The sequence below is a fragment of the Pipra filicauda genome, unplaced genomic scaffold, assembly GCF_003945595.2.
Source record: "Pipra filicauda isolate LSUMZ 115617 unplaced genomic scaffold, ASM394559v2 scaffold58_size5111680_pilon, whole genome shotgun sequence".
Lineage (NCBI taxonomy): Eukaryota > Metazoa > Chordata > Aves > Passeriformes > Pipridae > Pipra > Pipra filicauda.
In genome coordinates this window covers 4,986,276-5,000,567 of record NW_024104742.1, presented here as the reverse complement: position 1 = coordinate 5,000,567, position 14,292 = coordinate 4,986,276, and the positions used below count along the sequence as shown (strand labels likewise).

The 14,292-nt window shown below is 44.7% G+C and overlaps 1 protein-coding gene and 1 long non-coding RNA gene across 3 annotated transcripts in view; one reads left to right on the top strand and one right to left on the bottom strand.

The window, feature by feature from the left end:
* PAK3 (p21 (RAC1) activated kinase 3) overlaps positions 1-5,652 on the bottom strand; it is a 115,888-nt gene extending 110,236 nt beyond the window's left edge. Inside the window, exon 1 of one of the 2 annotated variants that reach the window (XM_039387824.1) lies at positions 5,440-5,652. The gene's annotated coding sequence lies outside the window, so the exon portion shown is untranslated. The remainder of the gene's footprint in view (positions 1-5,439) is intronic. The other variant, XM_039387822.1, reaches the window with a different exon arrangement.
* LOC120324564 lies at positions 5,332-11,232 on the top strand. The gene is made up of 2 exons (XR_005565972.1): positions 5,332-5,418; positions 10,830-11,232. It is a non-coding gene; the product is annotated as an uncharacterized LOC120324564 (long non-coding RNA).
* The last annotated feature ends 3,060 nt before the right edge of the window (positions 11,233-14,292 follow it).

The following is a 14,292-nucleotide window of genomic DNA, read 5'->3' as shown; positions in this document are numbered from 1 at the left end:
TCACACCAACTGCCAGACAGCAGGTCAGTTTTTCCAGCTGATCCTCTGTCTTATTATGTAAGATATGTTATTTGATATTGCTCTCTGCTAACCCCTGCATAAATTAGCCATTAAGGACTAGAACAGAAATTATCACTGAAAATTCAATCAGCGTTTCACTGATTTTTTTAATACATCACCATGTGTAGGTCAAAGTGCATTATCCTGCTTGAGTCTATTGGAAAAGATATCATTAATCAGCTGCATACAATCTAACAACAACAGTAGAGAAAGGAGCAGTGGTCCAGGAAGAGGGTGGGAGGGCAAAAGTTAAATCTGAACTTCTCAACTTCAGCACTCACAAATTGTGTATTTAGGAGAGGACATTATCCATTATTTCACCTACAAAGGTGTTTTTATCTCCTAAATGGTTTCATTTCCGATCTGCTTTGGCTGACACATGTTCATATATCACAGAATCACAGAATAGCCTGAGTTTAAAGGAACTCACAAGGATCATCGAGTCCAACTCCTGGCCCGGCACAGAACACCCCACTAATCACACCATGTGTCTGAGAACATTGTCCAAATGGTTCTTGAACTCTGTCAGGCTTAGTGCTGTGATCACTTCCCTGGGGAGCCTGCTCCAGTGCTCAAACATCTCCTGGATGAAGAACCTTTCCCTAATATCCCACCTAAACCACTCCTGGCACAGCTTCCATGCTGTTCCAAAGCTCTTGTTCAGGAGGCCTAGTGACATGCGAGGCCAGCGCAGGTGATCCATATCTTTCTCTTTCCCTTTCCCACAGAAATTTATCAAATCTGCAGTGTTCGATGCTCAGGGTCTCAAGCTGCTTTGCAGAAAATGCTGCCAGCTGATGGTGTCCAAGGTTTGAAGTTTGGGAAACTGCTGACACACTGGTCGGTGACTTTGCTTGGGGCACAGTCAAACAGTGCAGTGTCAGGGAAGGAAATGTCTTAACCATACAAATATGACAGGATGGATCCACTCCAAAATCAAACTAATCCCTTAGGAAAAAACATGTCAACAAATGGGGTTGATGACGTGAAACTGCAAGAGGCTTACGGAAAACCCCACAGGTGGACGAAGACACATCAATTCAGCCCTTCACTCAGTCCTGTAACATGGCCTGCAGTCTGTCACATAATGCTGGATTTGAAAGCAGGATTTAGGAGACAGGTTCATTGCCAGGCTACAGCTGTGCCAATCTTAACTTCACATCAGAGCAAACCACACGAGGATCTTAGTGCACTACATATGCTCTCATACTACCACTGCTTCCAAACCCCTGTCTGAACAAGGTCTAGTGAGAGAAAAAAAATCAGAAAACAAAAAAACCTGTAAGGCTTCCTGCAGTGTGCAGCACCTTTTCACATCTCTTCTATCCTCACTTTCTCTCTAATCTATCTATCTATCTATCTATCTATCTATCTACCTCTACCAAGATGGAACCAGACTCTTCCAAGAGATGTCCAGTGAAAGGTAAGACACATACTGAAACACTGGGAATTCTGATTAGATATTATTTTTTTTTCATAAGGATGGTCAAACACTGAAATTGCATCAGAGAGGTAGTGGGATCTCCATTTTTGGAGATATTTTTTAATTTAACTGAACCAAGCCCTGCTAAAAATTGGTCCCGCTTTGAGCAGCAGGTTGGACTAGATCACCTCCACAGGTCACGTCCATCCTAAATTAGTCTGTGATTTTTCTTGGGTATATTTGGAACCATACCTTAAGGCTTTAATAAATATTAATAACTTTCTATAATACTTAAGCTGACCCTCTGCACTGATGAAGAATGGAGACAGGCTGCTGGTGATAAGATGAATAATAATGAATAATGAATAAGATGGTGATATTAGATGAATATTAGATGAATAATAGCACTACTCACTCACTACTCATGAAATACCCCCAACAGTCAGCATCCACTCTGGAGAGCTGAGTGCACACCATGAAGTGTGTCCAGGGACATGGTATCCATACCCTGCTATGCTCAACAGACCAGGACCCGGTGACTACAGACAACTGGTTCCATAGTGAAACCTTCTAGAACGTGGTGCACTATAAGAGAGATTACTGGAGAGAAAGATCGTAATAAAAAATCCTATAGGATCTCAAAATGCATCTTATTCTATCTGAAGGGCTAAGGCTTCAACTAGGCAATTTTAAGGCACTCGCTTAATCTTAGAGAGCACTGTGAGAGACTGGGAATATTTACATATACTGGAATAGTTATGATCTGATTATTTAAAGTGATATCTATTGATGCCCAAAGGTATTTTTGGGCCCATACTTTCTCCACTGACTGTCTGTTTTCATGTAGTTGTTTGCCAACTACTGACAATCTGTTTAGAAATATCAGGGAACATGAAATCCGGAGGTGTATCAGTGTGTGAGCGTCCACTCCAAAACCTCTGTGAAAATAACCTTCAGGGATGGCAATCAGCCAGAGATGCAGTCTGAAGCCAGCTAAGACACAAATAAATATTCATGGCAGCTAAGGATTTTGTATTTAATACCATTCTGCTAATGCAGATAAATATTCAGATTTCCTTGGCTCCTGGAGAGTAAACCCAGTTTAAAAGAGAAATCCACACAACAGCATTCAAATAACATTGCCACTGCTGGGAGGGGTTTGGGGGGAGGTCTTATCTTAATTTTTAAAGACCAAGATGAAATCTCTGCAATTCAAAGATCTACATCAGAGAACAGACACAGACTCATGCTTCCCTGTAGATCACTGGATCACTGCTGCCTCGTGGCAGAGGGATGGCTCTACCTGTACCATACTGTTCAGCACTGTGCTCTACCTCTACCTTTAAGGACTGTATTTCAGTAGCAGGTAAAGCACCTCTCACTTACCTTGACATCTTTACAATGAACAATATAATTCAAAGTTAATATGTTACTACTTTTACTCCTACCCACTGCTCAGCCTTCTCTGTGTTAAGGCAAATGTTTATGTGGTATAAATCCCAAGCTCACCATTGAGCGTAACCAACTCTGAAGTGATGATTACCTTCCCAAGACTCAGTTTACACAAAAGATCCATAGTTGAGTTAGGCTTAGCCATGCTATTGCAGCTGTTAACTGTGTTACAGCAGCAGATCTACACAACCACCTAACTAGGTAAAAGCAAGACTTTCCTCTCCAGTCAACCAAGGAGGAGTTGCATCCTGACTCCACCACAAATTCTAGTCACATCCCAGGCAGAAAGGCAGAAGTTATTCAAAGGGAAGCAGAATCAAAGAAAATTACTTCCCTTCCTCTGCAGATTTACGAGCAAAAGGATAACTGTGTTCCATAGCCCATTATTAAAACTCTTTACAATTAACCACCTGACTCTCACACCCCAGCTGGATGCTACATGAAGCTGTGACTGCAGGACCACTGATAAGTCACTTCACTCCCTCACACATAAGTCAGGAGCCTAATTCACATGATTCAGAACATGAACTTTTAAATTGTTTTCAACACACCTTCAGACTTCGTGGAAGGAAATGAGCAAGATGACAGATGGACCCATTGTTTTTTCTTTTTTTCACAAAACAGTTCTCAGTCTGCATTATCTCACTGCTTTTTAATCCTTCTGTGCCATACCTTCATTTCTAGAAGTCTATGTAGATCAACACTTGCACTTTCTCTTCCCTTGTCATTGTAGTTTCTTTAAAATGTTAAGAAAGGAGGGCAAGTAGCTCCTAAACAACTCTGTCACACTTGTGACTGGACAAAAAGGGGTGAAAGGAAAGGAATTGGAAGTGCAGCCACAAGGCAGTGAGAGGCCAGGGTGCTTTCCCCAGTCTTTCACTGGCCTTGAGTAAATCACTTCCCTTATATGTTGCTATACATTTAAAGTCATATTAAATTGTTCAGGCTTCTGGCAGAACTTCTGAAGTACAAGGCTCAGCTACCAGTATACAGGTTTGAGATATCAAAGCACTCTGGAATTCAAGGTGTTCAGCTCTCTTAGACAACAAACACAAATTTAAAAAGGCAAATTAAGATAAATATAATCGGCACATTCATGATCCCTAGTTAAGAAGTACTTTCAGCCTAAGAGCTATTGGAATACCCCTCTCCATTCAGCTTGTCAGCCCCTCTACCTTTTAAAACATATACCAGAGATCACAGCAGTCAACACATTTATTCTCTCAGTTAAGATATACTTATTCTTAACTGAGTCTTTGTAAGATCCTGACAATTCTCACTCAAATGAGAATGACTTGAAGCCATACAGACCACAAGTTTCACCTTTGTGAAAAAAACTATTTACACGTGGGGGTGCAATAGTTTATTAGAGCAGTTACTTCTTTAAAAGAGTGGAAAAGATGGTATGGTGCTCCAGTGGCCAAAGAAGTCATCCCTGCCAGGACCCCTGTTAGGGATTTTGCTGCAACAAAGTTTTTACAGGATGTCAGTGCTATCTCTGTTGGACAGAGCGTGCCCAGAGTCTGCCAAAAGAGAAAACCTGAAGGCTGCACTGAAGTGACAGTAACAGGGCAGAGGTGAGCTCTGCACCTGACCCAAAGGGAAGGCAGCTAATTTAACCTTCTGTCTTGTTTCCGTAGAAGTCCACAGCGCTCATCTCCATTTCTAGTATTCTAAAATTCACCATTACCAATCTCTTAAACTGCTCAGCCAGTTGATGGTGATCCCTTAAATTAGGGCATCAGATCCAAACTGGGAAGGCTAGACAGGCAGATGGATTATGTCTCCAGCAATAGAAGGAGTCTGAGGATGTGATTGGCTCCAAAGGCGCCCCATTCCAACTAATGTCTTCCTGTGAGTCTGGAAGTGCCTCATGCAAAGACACTCAAGACCATCCCGTTGAACCTCAAGATTAAAAAATAACAAAGGTAAAGTGGGGAAAATGTTTAATATGTGAAAAGCAACTGATCTTAAGATACTGGAATGGGAAGTCACTGAAGGTACACCCGGCATGGGACTGAGCACATCTTGCCCAAAGGACAAGCAGCCTGTCTCGCCGGTGGCTCACAGGAGGAGCCTGCAGAGCCCTTGGCCTCCCCCCCCCCTCCCGCACCCGCCGAGCTCCCGGTGCCCTCCTGCAGCCACAGCCCCGCAGCGCAGCACCGGGTCCCGCAGCATCCAGGCCCAACGAGCGCCGCCAGGCACATCCCAGAGCCTTTCCCATAGAGCCCATTCTCCCTGGAGCCTCACACTAACCAGAACCCCCAGCACAGAGGGGAGGGTTCGGGGTGGTTTGAAGGCACAGATTCAGGACCTACCGAAGAGAGCCGGGTACTGACCAACAGCTCGGGGCTCTCCCCGGTGCCCTCCCAGCTGCAGCCGCGCACGGACCCCCGGCCGGGCTTTGTTGCCGGGGCCGTGGGTGCCGGGGCCCGCCGATCCCCTCCGGCCGGGGCAGGGCAGGCCCGTGCCGGCCACGCCAGGTACGAACGCAAAGCACAGACCTTCTCCCTGGCCTCTCCGCGGGGAGGCTGAGCCCGTCCTGCCGGCCGCGGCCGCGGCGCCGGCGGGGAGCTGGGTCCGGCCGCGCCGCCTCACCGGCCGCACATCGATGTGCCGCCGGCAGCCTCGCCGCGCTGCTCTCCACCCCCTCCTTCCAGGGGGACAAAAACGGGGGTGGCGGAGGGGGGGGAACCTTCCTATTATTATTATTATTATAATATATTCTGGGGGCTTGTGGTTCCTGCAGCCAGGCGGAAGTGAACCCGCTTTCGTCCCCCTCCTCCTTCCGCGATGCTCCGGGGTGGATGCGGGAGGTCCTCGCAGCCCAGGGAGAGCTCCCGGGCCCCGCTGCCCGCAGCGGCGCCCCGGTCCCTTGGTCCCTGGGGGGAAGGGGGGGGTGGGGGTGAGGCGGTGCCGTTCCCGAGAGGCAGAGGTTGCTTTGAAATCAAAAAGGGGGGAATGATTTTCTCCACCGCAGTGAGGGCGGGCTGGCGGAGCTCGGTGCCCGCAGGGAGCTCGGTGCCCGGTGCGCTCGGCGGCCCCGCTGGAGCCCCGGGCGGGCAGCGCTGGCAGCGGTGCCCTCAGTGACGGGCAGGCACAGCTCGAAAGGAAAGGCTGTAAAACGCAGCGAAAGGCAAAGGTGTCTGCTGGCTCCGTAGTGACATCCCGTGGTGCGGGGCCACTACTGCCGAAGGCCTCCCGAGCTCCGGCGGAGCAGCCGCGCACCCAGCCCGGAGCAGCGCCGGGGGCATCCTTCAGAGACCCGAATCACCGTCAGTGGCTTGGTTTTAAACCAGCCTTCTGCCCTGTGCTGCTGCAGAGCTGCGCTGCTCTCTGGCACTGTGGGGATTTGTGCCCTACAAAGGTGTTCCAGAGAACGTCAGAGCAGCGAAGGCTCAGAGCTGAACAGTGCCGCTGGCCCCGTGCCTGCACTGGGGAGCAGAATGAGAGACACCAAATGAACATACAGTTAACTAAGGCTAATGTTAATTTCTTAATTTAGCATGTGCCATCATGTTGAATCAGACTTGCAGAACATCTTCCCCCAGCCAAGAGTCACCGGAGTAGAGATGAGGTGGTGAAACCCAGTCCCTCCCTTAGAGAATTCCCCTATCCACCTCCCCTGTCACACAACACACTGGGATGCTCCAATGGCCTGTGGCAGAAAAGGCAAGAAGAGAAAGATAGTGAAAGAGAGCTGAGCTCATGGACCAAAACACCACAACCTGTCCCTAGGCAGGAGGAAAGCTGGAAGTCAGCACTGAACAGGCACAGCTGAGCTAACTGGATTCCAGCTCACAGGCATGCCACTAGTAATGAAGACTCAGTGGCATCAGCCTAAAACTGTCTCCACAGCCCCTGGCAAGCTTGGTAAGATCCATGCCACCATGTTTACAAAGCTCAGATTGCCCAGATCAGAAAGATTAAGGCTAGCCTGGGCAGGCCTGAACACACAGCAACTGAAACTCCTGATAATTGTTTCGGGTCATGGGGATGCTGGTGGTAGATGGATTGGAAAAGATTCTTCTAAACTCTGCTACAGGAGTAACATCAGATGATGCACATGTTCAGAAGAGATGGCTGGGACACTCTTTACTGAGATCTCTGTTGACCCCAGAAGTCACCTGCTCATCGTGGTGGAACTTAACCCTGGTAAAATTCTGGTGCTGCCCCTTCTTCCTTGTAGAAACAGTGCAATGGTCAATGATGCTGACATCTGTTTTGTCCAGTGGCTCATTTTGGACCTGCCGTTCTGGGCTGTGCAGATTCATTTCTGCACTCAGTTTTGTGTTAAACATTTCCTTCCCATCCCAACAGCAACACAGTTGCTTAGTCAGCTGCTGCATCTGTCTCACAGCCTCAGGATGTCTGCAGCCTCCACACTGCCAGGGGATGGCTGAACAGCCACGTCAGCAGAAATGCCCTCTTCCAGGCAGGACTGGCCAGAAGATTGCACCTCATCCTGAGGAGTGCACACTTGGACACACTGGTGCATAAATTGTGTCTTGCAGCTTAATTACTGGAACTCCCTGCGCTTTGAAATAAACCACAGCTGGTGTTAAAATACAGCAGATGTCTGCTTAGCAAGAGAGAGCAGCCTGGTGCTTTGCTCACCCTGGTTTCTTACTAAGTACAGACTTTGGTCTTCTTTTCTGATATCCAAAGCCCTTCATAATCTTCCACAGCCGGCTCCTGCTGGAGCACTGCAACCATTGACCAAGGGGTAAGACAAGACTGTGGGAGTTTCATCTTTCCCAGGCAGAATTTCTGTACTGTGGAACTTACTTTGCCTCATGGAGATACAAATAACCCGGATCTCAATGCAGTCAGAAGCAAAAGCAAAAATTCTCTCCTCAGCTTCATTTCTTCACACAAAAACATGCAGAGAACACTAGTACACAGCCCAACAAACCCAAGCCCTATAAAGCAATCAAGCTATTCCTCTTAGTGGCTAGCTAGAAGGAAAGGCAGAGAAGGAAAAAGCATTTTTCTGTTTTAAAATACTTGGGAGGCACACAAGGACCACAGAGATGGGAACCATCTAAATATATATAAAGACAATCCATCTGTTGTAATCCAGCAGTTTCATAAAACCAATGAAAAAAATTGACAGTTTCATGAAACCACTGAAGCACTGTTGATACTTTCAAGTTTTTTAAATTCGTCTCCAATGTGTATGAATGTAGGAAATCAACCATCTTCTGTCAGATTCCTGAACTGCACAGGAAAAGAAAAAGGCTGTGCATGAAGCTGATGCAAACAAATCCATGATGTAAATTAAAGCAAATTGCCATTAACAATCTAACACAAACTATTAGAAATCGCTGTTCACACCCCAAAATACATTTCTGATTTTCATATGTCAGCACACACATCATCACTACCCCTCTTCCATCCCATGGATCTCAAAGCATCTCACAGCTGGTGCTTAAATGAAGCCTTACAACACCCCCAGTCTTTCTCCACAGGGAACAGAGAGGCACAGGGATGTGCTTATTGTCTAGCAGGAAGTATTAGAATGACCGGAAAGATGTTGGTGTCCTATCTGCACATAAGCCTTGCTCTTATTACTAGATAGCACTTCCAGTGCTTGTCTGCTCATAATTATACAAAGTTGTTCCCTTAAAGACTGCCCTGAGCTATCCAGTGACAGCTTTGCAGGCAGAGCAGGGCACAGAAGCAGTTTTGCTTCATCCCAATGGGTGGTGCCTCTTCTCCGCTCTGTGTCTGAGGAGTCACGTAGCAGCTATGGAGCAGCACTCATTAATATACTGTGAATTTACACCAGCTTTGGTTGGTTTCAAATGCTTGTCTTTTGGTACAGCCAGGTGATAGGTATGGGAAACAGCTAAAGGTTTCCATACATCAGGGAATCCTACAAAACATATAGGAAGAGTATCAACCACCATCTCACAGGTTGATGTGTATTCTGAGACCTCCCAGCAAAGCAGGTTTGTCTGGGAAGTAGGAAAACAAATATGCATTAGCCAGAGAGCTGTAGTAGCCCAGTGAAGTACCTTGCAAGTATTTCCCATTAAATGTTCAGGCAAGTTCAGCTTCCTCCCTTCCCTCTCCTCTTCAATATATGCACACACTCCATCTCAGTGTGATTTATGGTCCAGTCCTGCTGTGATCTTTCTCTGGGTAAACCTCTGTGCCCAGACTGCAAGCTGAGAGCACAAGTATGAGGAACAGGCAGCACAGAAGATTTGACAGTTTAGCCCCGAAAAATCTCTCCAGTTAAATTACAGAGATACCCACAGACCTCAGAGAGCTACCAAAGTACATGTGTTCAACAACGCTATCCTTTAAAAAGGCACCAGTGTTCACGTGAAAGTACCCAAAAATCAGTCCCCCAACCCATAACCAAAGCCCTGGCTCGGTATGATGGTAAATGGAGAGCATTACATATGGAATATGAGACTACCGTGGCTATGGACATCATACATGATAGAACAAAAGAGGGAGTTGGCCATAGCTGGTCACTTCTGGAGATCATCTCTGGGTTACCTTTGTAATATCCTCTTCTATTTTCCTGGTTTTGTTTGAGTTTTTCTTCTATAACTTGGCAACTGATGTCTCACTGTTATTATCAGTATTTTATTAATGATATACTGTCAGTGTCTATAAAAAGTACGTATTTCAACTGATAAATGCTACAATATGAAAAAACAATCTGCTGTTAATAAAACACAGATAAATTCCCAAAGGAAATGAATGGTCTTAAAACCCACAAACTTGAAGTAAAAACCACTCTGCTGTGTTTGAAGTAATTACAAGAGAAAAATGATGAAGACTGTTTCTTCCCAAAACTTGGCAATTTTTATGTCATGCTACTGATATTATTATTGAAAAATGGTGCTTTTATTCACTACCACTTCTTTTACTTTGGCCAGTGCTGCAGCCAAACATCTGCTTGTTAATTTAGCAGAGTAAATTGATGGTTAGTAATTCAGGAGTTTCCAAAGAAGATCCCCACAGACATTTCCTAAGGAAAATCCTCTCTAAAGCTTTGTAAGAATGCACTTAGGAGGGCAGAAGAGTGAAGAAACAGAAAGATCCAGACAAAGCATCCAAGTGAACGTTTGGACAAGTTGGGCTCTTCTCCCGAAATGTCTCAGTGGAGGTTTGGGGACAAGTTTTCAGCTGAAGGCATTCCAAAGCTCAGAGTGCAAGCTTCACACTGAACATGCCACTGTGACTGAAGAAAGCTGTGAGTGCAGGAAATGAGGCTAAAAGCAATGATGAGGTAGAAGATAGTTCACTGCTCAAAGGATTCGTTTCTTTCCCTTCTGCCTTTAGAGAGTGGCAGAGGAAAATTAATCATGATTGTTATAGTTACACATTGTGAGCCTGTTCTTCCTGCAAGCACATTGACCTGTCTCTATGCTGGAAAAATTCTCAGGAGGCAGCGCAGCTTCACCAAATATATCCCAACAGACGGAATCCTGTATATCCAGGATTTAAGAGACAAATCCCCCAAAATCCTACTGTCTAAGCAGATACAACCCAGACAATCGTCATCAAGCCTCCCAGGTCCTTGGCTTACACTGTCTCTACGTGCCGTGCCAGGGTAATGGAGAAGTGTCAGACCTTGGGATCCTCCCGGAGCAGGTACAAAAAAGGCACATTACATCACCACACTCTGGCAGCATTCCCACCAAATGCCCTTTCATTCATACTGTTGACAATCAGTTATCATGCAACAGGGTTGAGACAAAAAAAATAACACTACTGGCAAAAATAGTGTATTCGCCAAATGATTTTAAAAAGACCTAAAAGGAGCTGCACAAATAAAAGTGTAAATAGTCTTACTATCCTCACAAAGCGATTGCATCTGTTAGGCTGAACAGATAAATGTAAAAAATTTTTAATAGTGAGTTTCTTGCAGGCTAACTACACAGCCCTGGAGACTGAACCCTCAGACTATCCACAGACCATGGCAGCATAGAGGAAAAGAAGCATCTTTCCGGCACTCTCCAGAGCAGTGCATGAAGCCCAGGAATGTCTTCTCCCAAAGGCAGTGAGGAAACCTGGGTACCAAGAGGAAAAATTGTATGTTTTTTTGTGCCTGTGACACACCTGCCCAAACACGCTCCAGGTTTTTTTCAGCAGTATGAACTGAAGGTGTTATTTTCTTACAGTATGAGGGTGTCACACTGTGAGTTCAGCAGCACTGGTGTAAAAGTGAGGCATTCACTGGGGTACAAACTATGTTGGGATCAAATTCTGTACTTTTCAGCCTGTTCTGAAAATAAACAGTCCCTGAGTACTGCTGGCCTTCTTTTTCCAGACTCCATTAGTTAAATGTACAATGTTAGGACATAACTCAAGGCTTTGCACTCTCTGGGCTGCTATTTATTGCTAGCAACAAAGACATTCACCACGACGTGCACAAGTAATTGTGCAGCTATTTCCTAAGCAATACTTCCTCACCACCACTAAGGGACAGTGTTTCCTACATTTCTACTGAAAGGAATGCCATATCTGCAAGTTCAGGTTTAATTAGCAATGGGTAATGCCTCCTTTTAGTGCTTGAAGTGTTTTACATTCTATGTTAGGTTTGTTTCATAAGTAAGTTGTTCATGACACAGTGAATTACAGGCCCATTTATTGTACTTTCACTACTGCTAGAAGGTTACACTGACAAAACAAGTGTATTAGGGAAGGTAATTCCTCCTATGAACTTCTAAGCCTAAGAGGATGGCTAGTCTATAGTAAAAGGTTTACCCTGAGGTGTCAATCAAAAGGCATAAACAGCTTCGCAAAACACATCCCTTTTTGCATATTATTATTTTCCAAATACCTAATTTGTGTCTGTGAAAACCTCTTAAACTGTCCTCATCTGTGCTGACAATTCAAATATTGGCAAATGTGCAACCTGATTCTCTTTGATAGGTACTGATTCCTTTTCTATTTATACCAGACACGCTTCAGCCATTGGCTTCACTCAGAGTGAAGATAAAGCCTGCTATATTCAGAGGCAGAACTTTCACTAGCAGTCCCATTTCTTCAGGAATATTTTGTGTTTTGGAAAATAGTTTAACCAACTTAAAAGACTCCATTAAGTAACTTTCTCTCAATTTATGTTTCTGAAAAATACTCTGAAAGTCCCACTCTCACCAGAAAGTAATTTATGTATGGAAAGGCTCTGGCTTATTACAAAAGGCCAAGTTTTTATATGACAATACAACAGAAGTACCTGGTTTTCCTTATTTTCATGCTCACACAACTAAGGAATGTCCATGAAGAAATTGTTACAGTGATAACAAATTACTGTATCAAGCTCAGAGCTGTATGATTTCAAGACCATATCCCAACATTCTTTTTGGTGCCTCAAACATTTAAAGACATTCAAATTTGATGGCTACAACATTAATAGCTGTACACTCAAGCTGACAGTGTAGCTGCACAACCAAAATCCAATTCTTTTTCTCTTCAGTGAGAGAAAGCACAAGGCACATTATATCCAATTAATAAAGAACAATTAAAAAAAATCATGAGTCCCACGAACAGAAGGCTTCCCAAATTCTGTACTCTGCTGAATAGTACATCTAACCTTATCTGTGCAGATAATCCAGTGCAGTTAGCCCCAACTGGTGCTAGCAGGGGACAGCGGCATAGCCAAGAAATGGATATTTTTAGTACCCACCATCTAACCCTGCCCTGTAATTAACTGCAGAGCCCCACAGATTTCTGCCTGATTAGCTGTTCAGCTAATGAGAGGCTCCAGACTCAGCTACCATGAACCCTGAATTACCTGCCATTCATGGACCAGTCTTTGTGACTGCCCAGAGCCCAGCACAGGTGCAGAGCTGGGCTGCAGGAGGGACACAAAGAGCAAAAGGGGGCCCCGTGCAAACCGTGCACAACTCCTCTGACTCCAGTCACACATATTGAATGCTTTGGATGGTTATGCACATGGGAGAAAAACCTGGCAGTTCCTGTATGGTCATTACCCAAGATATAAAATGTTTGGCTTTTAATTAAGATCTACAATATCAATGTCACAAAATGAGTCTGAAATTACAAGAGCGGGAGCTGATCTGATTGTAAAAAGCTCAGCTATTCAATTGAAGGCCAATACTTGGTCATAACCAGAGAAAAGTTGAGGTCAGGAGTCCAAGTTCAGGAGTGGAGAAAATAAGAAGCTGAAGGAAACATTATATCCTCCAATAATCCTCGCAGGAGATATGATTTCAGCATGAAAGGATGCAGTCCAGCTTTCAAGTTTCCAAGCAAAAATCGTTCTACTATAACTCCACTGTGAGATAAAAGCAGACATGTGATCTAGCAATACTGGCCTCTTTCACTGGTGTTTTTATTGGTGCTGCCCTCCATATTAAAGAAAACAAACACTCTGCTTTTAATATTAAAGATAACTCCAATAGGTCTCCTTTAGAGAACCTTTCTTTGTTAATCCATGCCTTGTAATACAGTGATCCTTGTGTTAGTTTGGAAAGTGGTCTATAAAAGGAAAAGCAAGCACAGGATTGGCTTTTTTAAAAATTCTACCCAGTTTGGAGGCTTTTGTTTGAGTGTTTTGGGGTTTTTTTCTGTATCGGCTTCTTCTTCTTTCTCTTTTAAAGGGTCATGGTGGAAGAATAAATAAGGCTGTCACCTCATATGTGGTTCTCCTATTTCTTAACTGAGGAAAATGGAGATTTGGATCCTCCTGAGACCTGAAATACCCAAAGGAATGCATAAATACATGAAAGAGCATGTTTTTTAATAGCAATATCACTTGGTAGCACACTAAGATGAAACTCAGGAGACGAGGTCTGTGGTACTCTGAGCTGATGGGCACCTCCACAAAAACCATTTCTGTGTCTCAGTTTCTAAAAAAGATAACCTGAAATGTCCACAAGTTTTAAAGTTTCTTCAGATATGACAGTGCAGTATAATAACAGTGCCAGCCATGAAATCATCAGATGAGCTAAGCTGTGGTACCCCCCGGTCAGCAGAGCCTCCTGTCATCACATGGGGCACCTACCTTTGGGCAGTGCAACACAGAACACAGAGCTGCTGAAGTCCTGCTCCCTGCTCTTGCTTCATAATGTCTCTGGATTCAAATGGAAAGGGTTGTTAAGGATGCAGCATTAATTTTGCTCTCACTGTACTGCCAGATGGCAGTTTTTGTAGGATCACAGAATGGTTTGGGTTGGAAGGGACCTTAAAGACCAGCTCATATCAAATCCCCTGCCATGGGCAGGGACACATTCCATTAGCCCAGGTTACTCAGAGACATATCCAACGTGGCCTTGAACACTTCCAGAGATGAGGCAGCCACAGCTTCTCTGGGCAACCCGTGCCAGTACCTCACTATCCTCACAATGAAGAATTTTTTCCTGATA